This window comes from Babylonia areolata, chromosome 17, assembly GCF_041734735.1.
Source record: "Babylonia areolata isolate BAREFJ2019XMU chromosome 17, ASM4173473v1, whole genome shotgun sequence".
Lineage (NCBI taxonomy): Eukaryota > Metazoa > Mollusca > Gastropoda > Neogastropoda > Buccinidae > Babylonia > Babylonia areolata.
Window position 1 is genome coordinate 8,026,954 of NC_134892.1, and position 10,000 is coordinate 8,036,953.

The window sequence follows — 10,000 nt, forward strand, 5'->3', positions numbered from 1 at the left end:
AAATTTAATACAGTAGTTTTTCGCTCCGCTTGCGTGCTTGCATCACAAAATCACCAGTCACGTTGGCTTGTTAACAGTGACACATGATGGGCTCTAAATGTCAAGAAAACAAAACTGATTACCCAGCAAAGCCCCTCGCGGTGCATTTCTCAGACAGATACTGTACAGCCTGGCTGTCAGACTAGACCCACAGTTCCGATCAGACTGTGTTCTTCAACCTGATGACATTACCTACCAAAGCTGCACGTGCTTGCAAAATACTGTACCCTCCCTTCCTCCCGTGCGAAATCTCGCGAGATGGAGTGCGGAGCCATGCTTGCTGTGTTTGTATATACCCCAGTGGGTAAACGTACCTTGATAAATCATACCTCCAAGCTCCGTTTTCGTTCTCTCTCTGTGTCTGTGTTTCTGTGTCTCTCTCTGTCTCTGTCTCTGTTTCTGTCTATCTGTCTCTGTCTCTGTCTCTGCCTCTCTCTTACTCTCTCAAAAAAATACATTAATAAATAAAAATACTACGATTTCAGGCAGTTTTATGCTCAAATAATTACCACAGCAAAGAAAAGTCTTCAAAGATGCGATAATTTATATAAAGAGACAAATAACAATATAAGAATGGACCATGCCTAAAATCTTAACCCTTGAATTAAAAAAACGTTTTGAGTTCTGAGCTCTGTGTGTGTGTGTGTGTGTGTTTCCCTCACATTTTATTTCACTTCACTATCTATCTGCTTACTTTTTTGTGTTATCCGTTTACTTATTTATTTTTAAAATTATTTACTGATTCATTTGATTAACGATGTATCTACTTATGTGTTTAACATGCGGTTAATGAAGCGCGTTGGGTTACGCTGCTGGTGAGGCATCTGCTTAGTAGATGTGGTGTAGCGTAGCCTAATTTGGATTTGTCCGAACGCAGTGACGCTTCCTTGAGTAACTGAACTGAACTGAACTGATCTCACCTCTGTTTTTGTCCCTCTGTCTGTCTGTATGTCTGTCTATGCCTATGTCTGTACGCCGACTGTCCTAAAACCCTCTTGGCCTAGAGAGTGGGGATGTAACTTGGGCAAGACACTTCCACTATAATCAAATTCTAGCCCAAATAGTCGGAACAGCAGTTGCCTCCTCTGCTGTTCTGATGGTCATAGTGTATCTCAGTGTGTGTCTAGTACTGTTCGTCTGTTTGTCTGTCTGTCTGTCTGTCTCTGTCTCTCTCAATTTGTCACTCTGGGGGGGGGGGGGTGGGGGGGGGGGGGTTACACGCGTTCGCACATAAGTGCATATGTCCAAGTATGTAGCATACGTGTGTCTTTGTTCGCGTTTGTGTAGGTCTACATACCTGCGTGAACACACGCGACAGTGTGTGAGTTTGTGTGAGCACTGACGTGCGTGCAAAAGCGTGTACACAAATCTCTCTCTCTCTCTCTCTCTCTCTCTCTCTCTCTCTCTCTCTCTCTCTCTCTCTCTCTCTCTCTCTCTCTCTCTCTCTCTCTCTCTCTCTATGTCATCCAATCTCTCTCACATGCTCTGTCTCTGTTTCTGTCTCTGTCTCTGTGTGTGTGTGTGTGTGTGTGTGTGTGTGTGTATTTCTTCTTCTTCTTCTTCTTCTTCTTCTACTTCTCTGTGTTTATCTATCTGTGTATCCATCCATCAATCTCTCCTTCCCTCTCTCCCTGCGCACGCCATTCCCACCCTTTCTCTCTGTCTGTCTGTCTGTCTGTCTGTCTGTCTGTCTGTCTCTCTCTCTCTCTCTCTCTCTCTCTCTCTCTCTCTCTCTGCTGTTCTATAAATTCCTTTCGCTTTCTCTGCATCTCTCTCTTCCTTTCTCTCTCTATTTCTCCCCTCTCTCTTTGTCACTCTCTCTTCCTTTCTCTCTCTATTCTCCCCCTCTCTGACCCTCTCTCTCTCTCTCTCTCTCTCTCTCTCCGGCTGTGCCGTTCTCTCTATTCCTGTCGCTTTCTCTGTCTGTAACTCTCTCTTCCTTTCTCTCTCTATTCTCCCCCTCTCTCTTTATCACTCTCTCTTCCTTTCTCTCTCTATTCTCCCCCTCTCTATCACTCTCTCTTCCTTTCTCTCTCTATTCTCCCCCTCTCTCTTTATCACTCTCTCTTCCTTTCTCGCTCTATTTCTCCCCTCTCTCTTTATCACTCTCTCCTCCTTTCTCTCTATTCTCCCCCTCTGACCCTCTCTCTCGCTCTCTCTTCCTTTCTCTCTCTTTCTCTGTTTCTCCTATCATTCTCTCTTTCTTTCTATCTCTGTTTTCACCCTCTTTCTTTCTCCCTCTGTCTGTCTGTCTCTCTCTCTCTCTCTCTCTCTCTCTCTCTCTTGCTCGCTCTCTTTCTCCCCTCTCTCTCTCTCATTCTCTCTTCCTTTCTCTATCTCCCCCTCTCTCTCTCTCTCTCTCTCTCTCTCGCTCTCTCTCCCCTCTCTCTCTGTCATTCTCTCTTCCTTTCTCTATCTCCCCCTCTCTAACTCTCTCTCTCTCTCTCCCTATCTTTCTGTCTCTCTCTTCAATCTCCCTTCTCCCTTTCTCTCCACACCCATACCCCCCCACACACCCCAACCCGCCTTCTCTTTCACCTTTTCTTCCTCCAGACACATCACAGTTAAAGACATCATCCCAACACACGTGTGTAGCTTTCACCACCACCCCCCCCCCACCCCCACCCACCCACACACACACACACCCTCCCCCCTCGCCCCCCTCCACCCCGTAAAGTTGAGTCAACGATAAGAGCTCATGCAAGTTTCCATGGCAACTCCAAAACTTCCAGTACCTTTGCCAACAAGCTTTATAGAGGCGAGAGGCGAGAGAGGAGAGGGAGAGGAGAAAGAGAGAGAGAGGGGGGGGGGAGGGATGGAGAGGGAAGAGGCAGGAGGGGTGGGGCTCGGGGTAAGGGTGGTGGGGGGGGAGAAGGGAAAGGGGGAGGAGGGAGGGAGGGAAGTGAGTGGGGGAGGTGGGGGTTAGGGGGGGGGGTGTTTATCAGCTTCTTGTGAAAGTTGCTGACAAGGGCAAGACTGGCAGCGAGTGTGGCAATGAGGGAAATTGAGTTGCGAGAGAGAGAGAGAGGGGGGGGGGGGAAGGAGAGGGGAGAGAAAAGCAGGGAGAGAGAGAGATGGGGAGGGAGAGAGAGCGAGAGTGAGAGGCAGAGAGAAAGAGAGAGAGAGAGGGAGAGGGCAGAGAAAAGGAGGGGGAGAGAGAGATGGGGAGGGGGAGGGAGAGAGTGCGAGAGTGAGAGGCAGAGAGAAAGAGAGAGAGAGAGAGGGAGAGGGCAGAGAAAAGGAGGGGGAGAGAGAGGGGGGGAGGGAGAGAGCGAGAGTGAGAGGCAGAGAGAAAGAGAGAGAGAGAGAGAGATGGAGGGAGAGGGAGAGAGGAGAGAAAAGGAGGGGGAGAGAGAGATGGGGGGATGGGGAGGGAGAGAGAGCGAGAGTGAGAGGCAGAGAGAAAGAGAGAGAGAGAGGGAGAGGGGAGAGAAAAGGAGGGGGAAGAGAGAGAGGAGGGGAGTAAGAGACAGAGTGTGAGAGGGAGAGAGAGAAAGAGAGAGAGAGTGAGCGAGGGATGTAGAGTTGAGAGAGAGAGAGACAGGAAGGGAGGGATAGAGAGAGAGAGAGAGAGAGAGACAGGAAGGGAGAGAGAGAGAGTGAGCGAGGGATGTAGAGTTGAGGGAGAGAGAGAGGGGGGGATGTAGAGTTGAGAGAGAGAGAGAGAAAGGGGATGTAGAGTTGAGAGAGAGAGGGGGGGTGTAGAGTTGAGAGAGAGAGAGACAGGAAGGGAGAGAGGGGGAGAGAGAGAGGGATGTAGAGTTGAGAGAGAGAGAGACAGGAAGGGAGAGAGGGGGAGAGAGAGAGAGAGGGATGTAGAGATGAGAAAGAGAGAGAGACAGGAAGAGAGGGGGGAAGGGAGGGAGGGAGAGAGAGAGAGAGATGTAGAGTTGATAGAGAGAGAGAAAGGAAGGGAGGGAGAGAGAGAGGGATGTAGAGTTGAGAGAGAGAGAGAGACAGGAAGGGAGGGAGAGAGAGAGGGGTGTAGTATTGAGAGAGAGAGAAAGGAAGGGAGGGAGAGAGAGAGAGGGGTGTAGTATTGAGAGAGAGAGACAGGAAGGGAGAGAGAGAGAGGTGGTGTAGTGTTGAGAGAGAGAGAGACGGGAAGGGAGAGAGAGAGGGGGGGTGTAGTGTTGAGAGAGAGAGAGACGGGAAGGGAGAGAGAGAGGGGGGGTGTAGTGTTGAGAGAGAGAGAGACAGGAAGGGAGGGAGAGAGAGAGAGAGAGAGGGGGATGTAGAGTTGAGAGAGAGACAGGAAGGAAGGGAGAGAGAGGGGGGTGTAGTGTTGAGAGAGAGAGAGACAGGAAGGGAGAGAGAGAGGGGGGTGTAGTGTTGAGAGAGAGAGAGAGACAGGAAGGGAGGGAGAGAGAGAGGGGGGGGTGTAGTGTTGAGAGAGAGAGAGACAGGAAGGGAGGGAGAGAGAGAGAGAGAGAGGGGGATGTAGAGTTGAGAGAGAGACAGGAAGGAAGGGAGAGAGAGGGGGGTGTAGTGTTGAGAGAGAGAGAGACAGGAAGGGAGAGAGAGAGGGGGGTGTAGTGTTGAGAGAGAGAGAGAGACAGGAAGGGAGGGAGAGAGAGAGGGGGGGTGTAGTGTTGAGTGAGAGAGAGAGAGACAGGAAGAGAGGGAGAGAGAGGGAGGGGGTGTAGTGTTGAGAGAGAGAGAAACAGGAAGAGAGGGAGAGAGAGGGGGGGTGTAGTGTTGAGAGAGAGAGAGACAGGAAGAGAGGGAGAGAGGGGGGGGTGTAGTGTTGAGAGAGAGAGAGACAGGAAGAGAGGGAGAGAGAGGGGGGGTGTAGTGTTGAGAGAGAGAGACAGGAAGAGAGGGAGAGAGAGGGGGGGTGTAGTGTTGAGAGAGAGAGAGACAGGAAGAGAGGGAGAGAGAGGGGGGGGTGTAGTGTTGAGAGAGAGAGAGACAGGAAGAGAGGGAGAGAGAGGGGGGGGTGTAGTGTTGAGAGAGAGAGAGACAGGAAGAGAGGGAGAGAGAGGGGGGGGTGTAGTGTTGAGAGAGAGAGAGACAGGAAGAGAGGGAGAGAGAGGGGGGGATGTAGAGTTGAGAGAGAGAGACAGGAAGGAAGGGAGAGAGAGGGGGATGTAGTGTTGAGAGAGAGAGAGACAGGAAGGGAGGGAGAGAGAGAGGGGGGGTGTAGTGTTGAGTGAGAGAGAGAGAGACAGGAAGAGAGGGAGAGAGAGGGAGGGGGTGTAGTGTTGAGAGAGAGAGACAGGAAGAGAGGGAGAGAGAGGGGGGGTGTAGTGTTGAGAGAGAGAGAGACAGGAAGAGAGGGAGAGAGAGGGGGGGTGTAGTGTTGAGAGAGAGAGAGACAGGAAGGGAGGGAGAGAGAGAGGGGGGTGATGTAGAGTTGAGAGAGAGAGACAGGAAGGAAGGGAGAGAGAGGGGGGTGTAGTGTTGAGAGAGAGACAGGAAGGGAGGGAGAGAGAGAGAGGGGGTGTAGTGTTGAGTGAGAGAGAGAGAGACAGGAAGGGAGGGAGAGAGAGGGGGGGGGTGTAGTGTTGAGTGAGAGAGAGAGAGACAGGAAGGGAGGGAGAGAGAGGGGGGGGTGTAGTGTTGAGAGGGGGGTGAGGAAAGATGATAGGAGTTAAATAAGAGTTAAATGAAGGAAACCGAGTTGCGAGAGAAAGCGGGGGGGGGGGGAGGGAGAAAAGGAGCGGGAGAGAGAGATAGTGAGGGAGAAAGAGAGAGAGCGAAGGAGTGAGAGAGCGAGAGGGAGAGAGAAAGGGAGGGAGAGAAAGAGTGGGAGAGTGAGAAAGAGAGAAAGAGGGATGTAGCGTTGAGAGAGAGAGAGAGAAAGAGAGAGAGAAAGGGAGGGAGAGAGTGGGTGAGAGAGCAAGAGAGAGAATGAGAGTGTGAGAGAGAGAGAGAAGAGAGAGAGAGAGAGAGAGAGAGAGAGAAAGAAGGAAAGGAGAAGGAGAGATGGATGAAAAAAAATCTGAAATAGGTCTCAGAACTTTTAACCTTCGTTCACCAACCTGTATACTTAATGTATGGTTATAAGAGTTGTACACACACGCACGCACACACACACACACACACATACATGTGTACACTGCAGGCGCGCTCGTATGCTTTTACTTATGTGACTGTGTGTATGTGTGTGTGTTCGTGTGTGCGTGATTGCTTGTGAAAGTGTGTGTGTGTGTGTGTGTGTGTGTGTGTATGTGTGTAAGTGTGTGTGTGTGTTTACCCGTTCTTGTAATGCGCTTAGATCCCTATCTAGAGAGAAGCCGCCATATGAATTAAAACACACACACGCGCGCGCGCGCGCGCACGCTCTCTCTCACTCTCTCTCTCTCGCTCCGCCATTCTCTCTCTCTCTCGCTCACAAACACACATGCGGGCGCTACCTCTCTCTCTCTCTCTCTCTCTCTCTCTAATACACACACACACACACACACACACACACACACACGCCATACACACACACACACACACACACACACACACACACACACACGCCATGCACACATGCACCACACACACACACCACACACCACACACACACACACACACACACACACACACACACGCCCCCTCCACCGCCCACCACCTCCCCACCCCCCCCCCCCCCTCACCACACACACACACACACACACACACCAAACCAATCAACAAACAAACAAACAAACACAACGAAGACACACCATTCAAAGGTCACCTTTCCCGACCAGCACAACCCCTAGACCAAGAAGAAGAAACCCTTCACCTCCCCTCTAGCTACTACCTCGCCGCTAGCTACGACCAGTCACTGATCTCAGACAGAGTTACGTAAGTGCACACCTACCCCCCCCCCCACCCACCCCCCACACTCCCCCTCGCTCCCCCACCCCCCCACCCCAACACACCCGCAATCCCCATCCCAACCCCACCCGCCTCCTGTGTACCCACCAACCCACCCTCCCCCCTTCCCTAAGGTTTCAGCCACACCCCTCCTCCCATCCACCCGCAACCTCCACCCTTCTCGCCCCACCCCCCACCCCCCAACCACACCCCCACCCCCACCCCACTTCACCCCTACCTCCTTCTTTCCCGACTACAACTGCGATCTTCCTCTTCCTCTGAAGGAGCAATAATATAACTTCCGTCTTCTTCTTCCGTTTAACTGTGACCACAGTCAACACTGACGGGCGCAACAGCCGAATGGTTAATAAAGCGTTAGACTTTCAATCTTAGGGTCCCGGGTTCGAATCTCGGTGCACCTGGTGGGTAAAAGGGTGGAGATTTTTCCGATCTCCCAGGTCAACATATGTACAGACCTGCTAGTGCCTGAACCCCCTTCGTGTGTATGCGCACGCAGAAGATCAAATACGCTCGTTAAAGATCCTGTAATCTATGTCAGCGTTCGGTGGGTTATGGAAACAAGAATATACCCAGCATGCACACCCCCGAAAACGGAGTATGGCTGCCTACGTGGCGGGGTAAATAAATAAAAACGGTCATACACTTAAAATGTTACATGTCTGTCTGAGTGTGTATGCGTGTGCGTCTGATATCTGATTGAATGACACAGGAAACGAATGATGAGTGCCCAGTGGCAGCCGTCAGTCGGCTCTACCCAGGTAGGCAGCCTGTGGTGCAAATGTCCCCGTGTATGTAAAGCGCTTAGAGCTTGGTCTCAGACCGAGGATAGGCGCTATATAAGTATCCCACATCAATCAATCAATCAAACACTCTGATTCTTATGTCGCTGTTTATGAAAGAAGGGGCCTACCAATCAGCGCTAAAAAATAAATAAGTAAATAAAAATAAAATAAAAAATTTGTATTGCCAGTCTTGCTGCCACCAAGACATCCCCACACAGTCTTTTTGGGTCTCCTCTCACAAGATCCCTCCACATACATTGCCAGTCTTGCTGCCACCAAGACACCCCACAGTCTTTTTGGGTCTCCTCTCACAAGATCCGTCCACATACATTGCCAGTCTTGCTGCCACCAAGACATCCCACAGTCTTTTTGGGTCTCCTCTCACAAGATCCCTCCACATACATTGCCAGTCTTGCTGCCACCAAGACACACGTAACTGAACAGCTGAGGTTACAAAGTGCTGTGTGGTTCGACTGGTGGTTAAATTAACCACTAAAAAAAATTTTAAAAGGCGAGTGTACACATGCATATGATCATAATTATGTCTATCTATCTATCTATATATATATATATATATATATATATACATATATATATATACACTTGCACGACACTGATGTGTATGCACACTCACACACGCACATGTTCACACGCAGGCACACACACACACACACACACACACACACACACACACACACACACACACACACACACACACACACACACACACACACACACACACACACACACACACACAGGTACTAGTGCGGGTACACAGAGAGAGCGGGGTGGGGGGGCAGACAGACAGACAGAACAGAGAAAGATTGTAGAAAAAATTATATTACTAGCAGTAGCAGCAACAGTAGTAGTAGTAGTAGCAGCAGCAGCAGCAACAACAGCAGTAGTGGTTGTAGTCGTAGCAGAAGCTGGAAATGTTATGCCTTTCATCATACTACACGGAGTCTCAGAAACAGGACATTAAATCTGACTTGATGGTACCTTTCGAAGGCAAGTTGAAACTGTAATATCCTGGTTCAGAAACTTGCGTATAAGACTTTCCACAGTGTTTCAAACAAAGGTACCCTTTTCTTTCAATGTTCTTTGATTAAAGTATCTAATCGACTTCGTTTAGAATAAGCAAATGTACGTTGCTGTCCTTTTAAAAAGCGACACACGCACACACACACACACACACACACACACACACACACACACACACACACACAGAGGTACTAATGTACGTTGCTGTCCTTTTAAAAAGCGACAGTTAATGTTGATAAAGCATTTGATAACAGGAGCAACCAAAGTTTCAAAAAGCATACCGAAACACGCGTCTAAAGACGAGAACAGTTGGTCATAATTATTCATTTGAATATATTTTTGTTCGGCTCAATGTTAAAACATGTGTCTTATAATGAAAAGAGTTGGTCATAATTATTCATTTCAATATATTTTCCGGCTGTTTAATACATGTGTATTTGTATTTGTATTTCTTTTCTTTTTTTATCACAACAGATTTATCTGTGTGAAATTCGGGCTGCTCTCCCCAGGGAGAGCGCGTCGCTATACTACAGCGCCACCCATTTTTTTTTGTATTTTTCCTGCGTGCAGTTTTATTTGTTTTTCTTATTGACGTGGATAGTTCTACAGAATTTTGCCAGGAACAACCCTTTTGTTGCCGTGAGTTCTTTTACGTGCGCTAAGTGCGTGCTAGCACACGGGACCTCGGTTTATCGTCTCATTCGAATGACTAGCGTCCAGACCACCACTCAAGGTCTAGTGGAGCCGGGGGGAGAAAATATCGGCGGCTGAGCCGTGATTCGAACCAGCGCGCTCAGATTCTCTCGCTTCCTAGGCGGACGCGTTACCTCTAGGCCATCACTGTCTTATCATGAAAGTCATGATTATTCATTTGAATACATTTTATCCGGCTGTTTAGCATGCTCACAAAACGACATTTTGAAGGAAAAAGTGTGTGTTAAACACAGTACTAGTCAACATGTGTGTGTGTGTGTGTGTGTGTGTGTCTGTCTGTCTGTCTGTCTGTCCGTATGTACGTCAGTCTCTTTTGTGTGTATCTGTGCGTGTGTGTGTGTGTGTGTGTGTGTGTGTGTGTGTGTGTGTGTGTGTGTGTGTGTGTGTGTTTTAGCACAAATTTGTTAAATTGTAAGATTACAATTTGTTACATACATCAGGTGTCAATCAGGGAGTCCTACTTAACGCACTTATGGCATATGATTTCCTATTTGTTATTGTTGTTGACAACGAGGAAAGAAGAACACACACACACACACACACACACACACACACACACACACACCCGCCCCTCCCCCCCTCCCCCCCCCTCTCCTCGCCTCCCCCCCCCC

At 49.4% G+C, this 10,000-nt stretch overlaps 1 protein-coding gene and 1 long non-coding RNA gene across 5 annotated transcripts in view; both read right to left on the bottom strand.

The window, feature by feature from the left end:
• LOC143291625 (uncharacterized) overlaps positions 1-10,000 on the bottom strand; it is a 276,976-nt gene that overhangs the window by 77,599 nt on the left and 189,377 nt on the right. The gene's annotated exons all lie outside the window — the stretch shown is intronic.
• LOC143291623 (uncharacterized) overlaps positions 1-10,000 on the bottom strand; it is an 86,690-nt gene that overhangs the window by 74,752 nt on the left and 1,938 nt on the right. The window lies entirely within an intron of this gene.